This window comes from Anopheles merus, chromosome 3R (assembly GCF_017562075.2).
Source record: "Anopheles merus strain MAF chromosome 3R, AmerM5.1, whole genome shotgun sequence".
Classification (NCBI taxonomy): Eukaryota; Metazoa; Arthropoda; class Insecta; order Diptera; family Culicidae; genus Anopheles; species Anopheles merus.
This window is the reverse complement of record NC_054084.1, coordinates 19489881-19501915: the sequence shown is the minus strand read 5'-3', so window position 1 is coordinate 19501915 and position 12035 is coordinate 19489881. Positions and strand designations below refer to the sequence as shown.

General features: G+C 39.7%; 1 protein-coding gene across 1 annotated transcript in view; it reads right to left on the bottom strand.

The window, feature by feature from the left end:
- Positions 1-3863, bottom strand: part of LOC121596331 (homeotic protein ocelliless-like) — an 86900-nt gene extending 83037 nt beyond the window's left edge. Inside the window, exon 1 of the mRNA XM_041921177.1 lies at positions 3093-3863. The gene's annotated coding sequence lies outside the window, so the exon portion shown is untranslated. The remainder of the gene's footprint in view (positions 1-3092) is intronic.
- Between the last annotated feature and the right edge of the window lie 8172 nt (positions 3864-12035).

Below are 12035 nucleotides of genomic sequence, written 5' to 3'. Positions count from 1 at the left end.
CCAGGCTGAATCAGATCGAGTTTTGTTTTATCCTTTTATTCCTTTTTTTTTCATCACACATACTCCCGGTTGGATGACGCCAAGCTTAGCTGCAGTTTTGTAGCTGCAACACTGGCTGGCACAATGAACGTGCACAAAAAGGGGTGATTGAGATTGATGAAAGCCGAATGAAACAAACTCCTACACGGGAAGGAGGACGGGGTGATGAATTGTCATGTCATGAAAAAAAAAATTACCCTGCTTGATTTATTTTGTGATTTGCAAATAGACATTCATCAGAACCACAAAAAAACCATTTCCAATCATAAAAAGGCACATGGCAAATAATAACAAAAAACGACAATCCCACACACACACAGTCACACAAGCACACGCAAACAATATAAAAGCCACCACTCCCCCCACAGCGAGCAGGAGCAAGCACAGTTGACCAACTGCTGGGCCTGAACCTCTGGTGGATTAAATCGAATTAAATTAACAAAAATTAATTATTCAGCCGGGGTTGCAATTTAAGTTGATCAGACCAGCGCGAAGGGGGGAATGGGGCACACAGGTAAAACGCGCCTGGAAAAGTCCCACCGACAACGAAATCCCCCCGGAAACGGATGGGGGGTGAAAAAAGGTGCCACAAGAGGACGAAAGGTACCTGAACCGCCCCAAACCCGTCCGCAAAAGCGAAGCTGCGGCACTTTTCACCGCGTCCCTTTATAAAACGACACAAAATGTGCTCTTTTGCTGCTTAATCTCCCTCCCTCTATCACCTTGATGCCGGTGTTGATGCCTTCCCATCCCCCATTCCCCATGCCCGCTCGTTTGACGCATCGCAACATAGATTGTGATGGCATCCGGTCACTCTCAGGGTTTTTGGCCCCAAAATGGTGGTTGTGCCATTTTTCCACCGAAAAAGCCAAACCGATTTCAACTCTCCCCCGACCACCCGCAGCCACCCACACGGGCAAACCGTAATCGCATTGCTGAGGTTTTACCGAAGGCTCCAATTGGCCGTGTGGAGCTGCTTGGTCCGTTGCTGTTTTCGTGCCCGCGCGTGTCTGTGTGTGTGTTTGTATGGGCCAAAAGGGTGCGGTGAAAGCGGGGTGCTCTTTGGGTGTAAAGTTTGCAAAATGAACCAACCCCAAAGGCAATTTTCATAGTTTCATGTGTGTGTGTCTCGGTGATGTGTGTGCGTGCATGTGGTGAGGCAGAACACATTATTTGTACTTTGATGCAATGCTATCAAGTCACACACACGCCAGAATGGTGAGTGGCCGTAGGGGGAGAAAAGCAATCTGATTCGATACATTTGATTGGTTCCGATCGGGACATTGGAAAGTGGTAGGGCGAGGGAGAGAGAGAGTGTGTGTGTGTGGACAGAGATTTTACAAATAATTTCACATCGATATTTATTTGCTATCAATTGAATTTGAAATTGACCAGCGAGGCTGTTTGGACGGTTGGGTCTGTTGGTGGCATTGCGGCAATGGCAATCGATGCTCATTTGAAGTATAAATTTAATTACCTGATTTTGCAGTCAGTGAGGTTTATGGAGAGACATTCAGGGAATGTTGTTTTTTTATTCTTTTCAGGGAATATTAATGCAATTCATTATCGAACAAAAACATGTTATGTTTTGTTGCTATAAAGTATTTTAATTATTAATAAATTTAAGTTCGATTTAACGCCGTTAAATCTGCTTTGTTTAACCCTAGGACCTTAGCTATCCTACTGATAATGAAAATTAGCGGCATCTTTCTAAAATGTAGCATAGGATACTTTAAAAAAATACTCACACATTTATAATTGATATATGTATTTGATAAAAAAATCATTAAACCCGTGCACAATGCTTCAGGCACAAATGTGTGTGGTGCAGAGAGTTAATAAGAGTTAATAAGAGTTAATGCATACAGAAAGTTAGCAGCCAAATGTGAATGCTAAGTAATGGATATTTATTATGTTATATGATGTTTATTATATGTGTTTATTTTATTGATTCAAACATTTCACTGTTATCAATGAGAAGAGATGTATTTTCAAAGCTAATAAAAAGCTACTCTTTGTGTAAATACTACCTAAGAAATCAAAGATTTAGAGAACAAACAGTTTGCCATTCTCTCAGCAATCTGATGTGATAACGTTTTTATTTCGTTCAAAACTGATTTGATTGAAGGTATTTGAATGTCGCTGAAGATCTGCATGAAGATCTTGGACTAGCTTTTGATGATTTAAAAAGACCTTTTAATGGTTACTCAAAACATCCTTTAAATCTTTAAACCATTATCTTCGCTAGATTTGCCTTACATTTATCATCATACGGTACTAAAAAATCACTCCAATCCAAATAATAAGAAAATATTTGAAATGGTTATGGGTTTTCATATAAATTGTCAAGCAATGAAAGCAAATTACTTTCCATGATGTTGGCTATATAAGCTATTCAATGTATAAATAATAAAACAATTGAAATGAAAACTGTTGAAAGAGATTTGATAGTTTGTACATTAATGTGAGCACACATAAAAATTCAAAATATACATGTTTCTAGTATAACCGTATTCTATCTTATTAAAATTTAAAAATTCCCTTACATTAATCACCTCAAATTAACTTGTTGTATTCTTTAAAAGTTTAACACAACTAAAACAAATTATTGCCAAATTAATTTTGATCAAAAAAGAAATTAAATTTTTCACTCTTTGTTGCTGTATAATTTTTCTTGAGAATGAACATTTTCATAATTTTTAATCTGAAATGTAACATCACGAAGCAATATTGCACGTAACTTTACAGTGGAATATAACTAATAAAATGAATTTTCGCTTAAAGTTATATTTCTAATGCCGAGAATTGTATCATTTTTAACATATCACCCGGAATTTTTTGAAACATCGGAATTGAGTTTTCGGTTGAAATAGTCCAGAAAACAATTCTGTTTAATACAGATTTTAGCATATTCTTCCGTTGCTCGCTTCACTTTAAAATTTTCTTGTACAACGCTGTATTTTTTTTTCAAAAATTTCCATGTCATAAATTATATTTACGACACATTTTTCCCCATAATAAACTAATTTTTAAAAACCATGAACAAACCGTACCTTGTTCCCGTCCGTAAAAATCTTGTCTGCCGTTGAGCGAGGTCTCGTGACCCCGCTGACTGGTCCGCCTGGAAAATGAGTAACCAATTCGAAAGCAAACAGTAGCAAAAGCACCGCTTAAAAGGTGTTTGCTTTAATTCACAGTGAAATGGTTTGATCGGCTGACAAGTTATTTTTTTATCACTTTGAACAATTTACAAAACACGCGAACGATTTAATATTTTGTATGACACTTGCACACTATTTCGTTCTATTTTTGTACTTCTTTTCGATATTATACAAACGCCCGAGCACTGCCACCGATTGAACGTTTTGCAAATGGTTTCAAAGCCAAACAAACTGTTGCTCCCAATTAGCCAAAACACGAAACTCGCACTTGTTCACTTTCACCGACGGTGTTTTACGGTTTGAGTTTTTCCGAATTTTCTCAGATGGTGTCGCTAAATCACGAAGATTGTGCAACCGGTTTTTACAGATTTAATTTGAATAATTCTTTCTTTTTTGTATGTTCCACTGCAGCACTGGGAATTTCTTTCTTACAGCACGGTTTAAATTACTCCACACTGAAGCTTCAGCTGCTTCGCACAGCACACGGAACACAGAGACAAAGCTACTGACAATGCCGTTCACAATTCGTACCACCCACTGCCACTCGATAGGGCTGTCCAATCGGCACTGTGACTGTCGCGTCCGCACAAGGAAGCTGCAAAACTGACACTACAAACCGTCCCCAACAGCACACGCACAGACTCGAGACTTACGCGAGTGATATCGAAACGACGACTGACAAACGCTGAACCCTTCGTACGATCCCCGATGCGATGTCTGGCCTGATGCCCTCCTCCCTTGTGGACACATGCACGCGCACACACACACACCGAACGCATACACTGTCGGAGGGTTGTCGCTTTTGGGGTGGTTTGCGATATCAAAACCCATCGTTGCCCCTTCTCGTCTGTGTCCCTTGGTTCCCGCTATTACCATCTCGTCCGTCAGCCAATTTGTCCCACTCTCGCACAACGTGGCTAGCTTTCCTGCTCTGGCAAACGGGCTTGATTGGTCCCTGTTAGATGATGTTTGAGATCTTCCCCAGCCCCGTTTGATTCCCTCCTATACGTCCCAACGTTAACGCACGGATGCTGCGCTTGAGCTCTCGTTTGCGCTAACGCTAAAAATGCAATGGCGGTACGGCAGCACACGCGACCCACGTGGTGCGCATGTATGGGTAATCGAATTTCTCCGCCACTCTGTGCCACGCAAAGGACACAGGAGCGGATGATGAAAAGGGAATGGGGCAGGGGTTTCGGTACCTTTCAATTGAATGAAAACGATAAAAATATAATATTTGCGATTTTTTTTTTTTTGTTCGCTCCATCTCATTTCTTTCTAACAAAGCGCGCACACACATACAGACACATACAGCTACAATTGCAGGGGAAATTGTGTGAAGTCATGGGAGAAGGGTAACAAGGAGTGGAATGGACTGTGTAGTTGGACAGGGTGGAATTGGACAGGAATTTAATCAACATACGATACACCGATGGTGTCAGCTCAAGTGATAAGAGACGTTCGTAAGAGAAGGTGCTGCTTAAGTGTTGTGAAAAGGAAAGGTTCAGAATTTCCCCTTCGCTTCTTATCGAGCAGATCTCATTTCGTTCATCCCTTTCCAAAACTGTATCCTACTTGGATGTTTTTGCTAAGAGGGCGCCTGCGTACTGCCCCATACAGATGGAGAGGAAGCAGAAACAGCATGGAAGCTTGGATGGATTGGTGAAGGAACTCAGTGAGTTCGGGTTAGCGAACGGATGGCCGGGCGTAGTACCGCAGGGTTTCGCCAGCTGATTGGAAAGGATTTTTAACGCAACTTAGTGCACTAATCGAATTGTAACTCGAGCACGGATTGCGGAACAGATTTTTAGCTCGCGTTGATATTGATAGAATTTAATGAGGTATTTTAACAGTGAATTTAGTTCATTTTAATTTTTTAATAATTTGGCAAAATTATATTACTAAAAATGTCACAATACTAAAAAGTGAGTGGATATTAGTAAATAATTTATTATAAAAAGCCAGCACGAAAGCATCTTTTGTAGGCATAGATTTAGCAATTGCCATGTTTTATTGCTGCAAATTCCTGCATATTTTTAATAATAAATATAATTCTTGATTAAAATGACTGATCAGCATTTTTGATAGATTCAAAATTAATAAAAATAATATTTCTTACATAAATCAGAAGCCATAGTATTCATTCATTCATTCGGGGTAGGAATTATAGAATAAGCTCCATGCTGGTCTAAAATGAAAATCGGCAACGATCTTCAAGGTTTTCAACACTATACATTATGCATTGAAACCGTTTAGCTCAATCTGATTTAAGCATTATCTTAAGTAGATATTCAATACACATGTATTAGGGAAAACATATTTAAATTAGAAACGTTCAATACATTTCATAAAAAATGTATATTACTACCTAAAGCCTAATTAAGAAGGATAAACAAAATTTAACAGGCGATACATTTTCCAGCTTTATATTTTTCAATGCTTACCCGGCGCTCTGGCACCAAACGAACAGGACATTGAACATGCAAAATGTATGGAATTTGACAGGGTTGAGACGAGCTGCTGTTTGTCTTGCGTTTATTTGAGTCTGACGTCTAGTTCGATTGGTATCAATGCGCCGGCTTAGATACAATGCTTAGATTTGGTTTAGGATTTAGAAATTTAGTTGCCTGTTTCACAATTTTTACTATAGCAAACAGGCGATTTTCCCCAGCAGTAGTTTGTAGTTGCCGGTCTCGAGGGTACAGTAGTTCACTCGTACGAGTTAACAACATGCCCGTCATGGGTTGAAGTCCCAAATGGACCGTGCTTCCTTGCGTAGGACTGACTATCCTGGGGTAAATCAATAAGTCACTGAAAGCCAAGCCCACTGGCAGTACAGGCAGGCCTTGACTGGTCACAGTTATTGTGCCAAAGAAGAATAAGTCTGTAGTTAAATCTCTTGTTGAATATAGTAGTTAGTTAAATGTTTTCCAAACAAATATTCATCGTTATTAACTATTTCTTTGCGTTCAAATGAAGCATACACCTTTTTTTTACATTTTTTTTCTTTGGATCAAACAAATTCATGAATTATTCACTTGTTCATTTATTTCAAACATTAATTATTTTTGAATTATTCACAAACTGTACAAGGATTGCCTCACAGCTCCTACATAATTTCAAAAGTAATTATATCCATATCAAAATTGCTACTACTACGGGCTACAAAAATGTCATCAACAGATCGTCGTGCCTGCCGAAAGTGTATTTTTATCTTGGTATTGATTCAAAAATGTGTATTTTTGCTTCAAGATATCACAATCTTTCACAATTCCGTCTTTTATCACATCTACAAACCGAATATTTAATCAAGCTGCCGCTAAACCATACCGATACACACACAAACAGCGATGCAAAAACAAACAAATTCCACAAAACCATGAATCAAGCCATAATTCCGGCAAACAACATTTCCAACATACTTATCAGACTTCCATTACCAGCAAGAAAGTACGGCACACCGCGCCGGGGAATGAATAATTTCTTCTTATTACACCTCCCCCGTTCCCTACACAACTCCACAACCCCCCCTACCCCCCACCCCCGTCACTCAAAGTCTTTACAAATGGAAAAAAAAGATTTCCCAAACCCCCGAAAAACTACAACCCGGGCATGTCGGAATCATATCTATTTGATGTCCATCTGCACTTGAGACGCATTTAAATGCATTTCATCGGTTAACTGTGTAGACGTATACACAGCAGAGCCCGAAAGCCGCTGTAAAGCTCGTGCTGCACTACACCCGGGCGCAAGGGACGGCAAATAAATAACAAATAAAAATGTCATCTCCAAGGTACGGGATCAATCGGAATATTAGATGCACATCGGGATGGTATTACGGGGAATAAGATTCGATGCAACCGGTGCAAACATGTTGTTTTTTTTTTTCGTTCCTTCTCCAGCTTGTGCACCTTTCGTGCGTCTTTCATGCAGATTGAGGCCAGGCGAGGGCCAGGAGGAACCGTTTTTGCACTTTGCACCAAGAAGCCAGAGGTGGGAAAGGAAATTGAATAGTTGAAGAAAAATTGCAACCCAGCAAAACCGTTGCTTGCCACCGTTGAATGGTTTCGGCAAATGGGAGTGGCGGCCGGCTTAATCGCACATGCTGGCAGCTCGTAAATACCCTTTCTAACAGATTGCAATCAGATGCAAGCAAAAGATAAATACTTCAACTAAATGGGAGAAATAAAACACACACTCACACACACACACACGGGTGTAAGGATTTGATGAAGCGAAGCAATTGAATGAAGCTTTTACTGGCAAAAAGGGGGGAAAAAGAAACGATAAAAAGAATCATTCTAGACGCACAAACGACTCAGAACTTGGTTTTGATGTTGAGTACGCAACAGCTCCTGAAGATGGATGAGATGAATTTGTTATTTAAAAAAAAGGATTCATATGTATTTTATTTTACATTTTCTGAGCGTATTTAAAAGATAAATGTTTCTATTTTATTTCTTTCAGAAGAAGCGTTAGTTTTTAACGCATTCTGTGTATTTTCGTTTCACAACGACAACATATAACTCAACCATTAATCACATAATCGTTTCCAGTTTAACCACCAAACCACTCGAGCATCAAATCAGCAAAAGAAAAAAAAGAGGCAAAAAACTCAAATAGATTAGCACATTTGTGCTCAAAATGAAAGCAACCAATAATCAAAGCCAAAATCAACCAAACACTCACTTACATACACAGCCATACTAATAGTGGAGAAAAATGGAGGCAACCCAAAAGAAAAGGATACACCCAAACCCGTGTCCATCCATCGTTGCGACTGGAAGAAAAAATCTAATAACAAGAAAACCAATAAAATTTATTACCCCATGTCTGTGTGTGTGCGGAACGGAAGGGCAAAAGCAACGAGCGAACGGGAAGTTTCGGGGGAAGGAAAAGAACGATCCAGCGAGCGTCTAGAAACGATGGTCCATTTTCCATTAAGATAAATTCCAATAATAGAGGTCATTTATATCCTCGAATTGAGTTGCACCCGGGTTTGCCGTTTGTGTGTGTGTGTGTGTGTGTGTGTGTGTGTGTGTGTGTGTGTGTGTGTGTGTGTGTGTGTGTGTGTGTGTATGTGTGTGTGCGCAATGTGTTATTTCGGATATTAGTTCGTTCATTCGTAGCAGAGTGGAGCCTTTCGGTGGCTCCAGCTCGATGTTACCCCACATTCGGTCCCGCCACCCCTTCTACACTAACGAAGTAAAAGGTTCCGGTTAGTCCCACACACACACACTCCGGGGGTGTGAGAAATGGAGGACACTTTTATATCGTTGCGCAAATATCGCATTCCACGACGCTGTGTTTGGAATGCAGACGGGATAGCTCGTTGTAGTAGTACGAAACGGCACAAACAAACAATTGGTTCGCTTTTGTAGTGTCCTAGACCCACGTGCCGCGGTTTCCGGTCTTTTTTTCCTCTTGTTTTTTGCTTGATAAGCGAGAGGGGTTTAGCAACAAGGAGGAGGCAGTAAAGCAGATGCTTTGCTGCTCCCCTCGAAATCCAATCACTTAACGAAAATGGGAGCCGAAAACCATTCTGGACGGTAGATTCGTAAATCCGATTGCGAGAAGAGAAGGTTTTTTTTTGCCTATTTTTGAAAGGGGAGATGCACAAAGTGGGGCTTCAGGTCCAGTAAGAATTGGATGGGGGTTTGGTGGAATTGGAATGAAGTAATTTTTGCTTCCTTTTTTTTCTTCGTTTTGTTAGATTTAAACAAAAATTGTTTGCTTTTTTAACTACGCAATTGGAAAATTAAAAGCAACATAGCAGATAATTGCATAATTTTACGTGTTATCATGAGGTGATTGTTATCAAGAGTTTTCAAAAAGGGTAAAGACATTAAACATTTCACATTTTTTCATTTTATTAAATATGAAGCGAAACATAGTTCTATATTAATAACACATTCATAGATGGTATACTTAAATAATCAAACAACAAATTTTGTCGTATGAATTCGTAATAATATATAGCTCTGTATTATTTCTTCTTTTTAACTATCGTGTGTATCAATTTAGCTAAAAAAAACTTAAAAAAATTTAAATTATAACAAAAACTACTATTAGAATTTCTCTCGGTCATACGCTTCTTAAAACATTGGTATGACATCATGACAAAAATTATCTCGTTTTGGTGATGATATAATAAAAAATAAAAAAAAACTCAAAAACTGATTTTTTTTTATTCTGTCCTTTTTGATATCATTTCCCTAATACTTATCGAAACGGAGGACATGTTCGAAATTAGTATGCGCCATCTGTGAGTATCTCTTAGTAAGCTTTTGTTAGGCTCATCTTACTACCCTGTTGCTGGAACCGCTCACATCAGAACAATGATGGTAGTGGGAAAATGGCCGACAAGCTCCACCCATTTGCATATGACTTGGATGAATAAAACAGCATCAAGCGGGAATCAAAGGCTATATTTATTACGAAAAGGCCTGTTCAACAGAAAATATTTATAAAATGTAGGTCAAACTGCAATTTTACTAGTTACAGTTGAGTAAGAGTAATTTTTTGGGCAGTGTTAGCAACTCTGAAGAAAACAGTAAAAGAGTAATTAATTATACGACATGTTCCGCGATTAACTTATACAAACGAAATGCTTTTATATACAACATGTAATGGTTTACAATATAAATTGTTCTTAGTTGCTAAAATTTTGGTGTATTAATAAATTTTTACATAGTGCTATCGCTGTTCCTATGAAGTGGGAGGAGCTAAGTGAACTGCAATATTAGGCGACGCTAGCGCTCTTAGTGGATGATATGTAAATCAATGTATGTTGAAGGTGCCAATAGATGTCGCTTTACTTTTACGCCTGACTGTATGCAAGCTGTACGACGTGAGGTCAGGAAATCGATGCAATTTGCGAACGTATCGATTTATTATGATTGACAATCCCGACTAACCATCCCGTTTTTTTAAACACCTTGTTTGAAAACCTTTACAATAAAAGATGTTATTTATTTTTAAATTAAGATACACTGAAAAGAAAATAAGTTATGATGTTTATAGTCCAAAACGACACCCTCAGTTTTATTTACTAATGTATACCTGGAATCTTTTTACGCCGTCCACAAGGACAGAGCAGGCGTGGTAGGTCCACATTGAGGTGGCAAGATGGCATGGAGGCGTCCGTCATAACGAACTAGAAAACGAAGGAACGAGACCGTGAGCGGTTTCAGATACTCCTGCGGCATGAACAAGACGACAAAGCGGTTGTAGCGCCGGATAAGTAAGTATGCCTGGAGTGACCGTGAGTAATGTAAGCTTCAGTGTGGAATAGTTAATTATTTCTTCCGTGGAGCACGCAATAATTCAACGTGTAGGAAATGTTCCTTCAGTTAAGGATTTTTTTCTCATAAAGTTGTAATTATAACAACCACTCCAAGAAGCATCGAATATAAAGCTAACAAATACAAAGGCAATAACACGATAAACAAAATCAATATCGAAAGTTAATAGCCTGTTTGCCTTATGCTACAATGTTGCCACATTTGAAATCTTCCAACTTGCCGTCTTTCAACTGGCCCCACTGAAGGCAAACAAAACAACATTGATCCATACCAAGGGTCTAAACGTAACCTCCACCAAATGCTACCACAATCCCGTCGTGCCATTATTTAAGATCGTCTAAAAATTTGTATTCCGTGCAGGATGCAGTCCGGTTTGTTTCTCCACACACGCAGCCAAAGCGCAGCACGCGATGCACTGCTCCCCCTCGAACCGGGATGTGTGCATCCCAAATGCAGTTGGCGTCACTCAAACAATGCAGCACAATAAGCACACGATGCAAACCGCACACGAAAAACACCCAAACAGATACTGCACAAACATTGTGTTTTGCATGAGATATCGCTTCCCCACCCTCTTCGCCTCATCGAACTGCATACCACCCGCACCCTGCAAACCCAAACCCTCCGACCGACGTACTGCTGCGGGTCAATTACAAATGCAAAGTGCATCGAAGGTAGTATGCACGGCACGGGGTGGCATGTGCAACCCACTGACCCATACAGCGTCCCTTGCCACGAGGCGGGAGACCATCCCCAGTTCGGATCGACATTGTTATTAGCATCATTATAAGTATCATAGATGCATTTATGCACCAAGCGTATCATTTGTGCTTATCTGCGATTGCGCAAAACGATCTGGCGCGGCGGTGATCTGAGGCCAACAATTGCAGCCCCATTGCAACCTTTACCTTCAATCGTCGTTTGCACGGTACATGGGATCCCTCTTCGCTGCTGGTAGCCCTTTGATGTTTTCCTGCTGTTAAATTCATTGACCCATTGACGGGGTGAGTTTCAATCGAACCTGCACGCAAAACACGCTCCACGGGCTGGCCTTAATGAAAATGTGTGCATTCAAGATTGAACGTAGCATGCAGCCAAAACGCGATCTTCGGTTTGTGATCGCGTCATACTCTTTCGCACATCCATCGTGTTATTGCACTGTTCAGTTATGCTTAAATCCTGCGAACATCCTACCGCGTTGTTAAGGTGCAGCGCAAATGGTGTCTAATGCGTTTAGTAAGGGATATGGTGTACAGTGAAAAATTAAATTGATATGTTGTTTCGTGTGTATCGACGAAACTTAGCACAACTGTATTTGTGAAGGGACCTGAATCGTAAGTAATTTTTGTTCAATTTAATCAAAATTTTGATGGGTCAAATATGAAGCACAAAATGTCAAACTATACAATAACAAATACGAATCTTATAGATTATGAGCCGTACATTATACATTTTGAACTTCCTGTTATTAAGCATTCTTTTTAGTTGGTTAGGTACTTCCTTATTAAGCTGACACTTCCAATCGAATGTA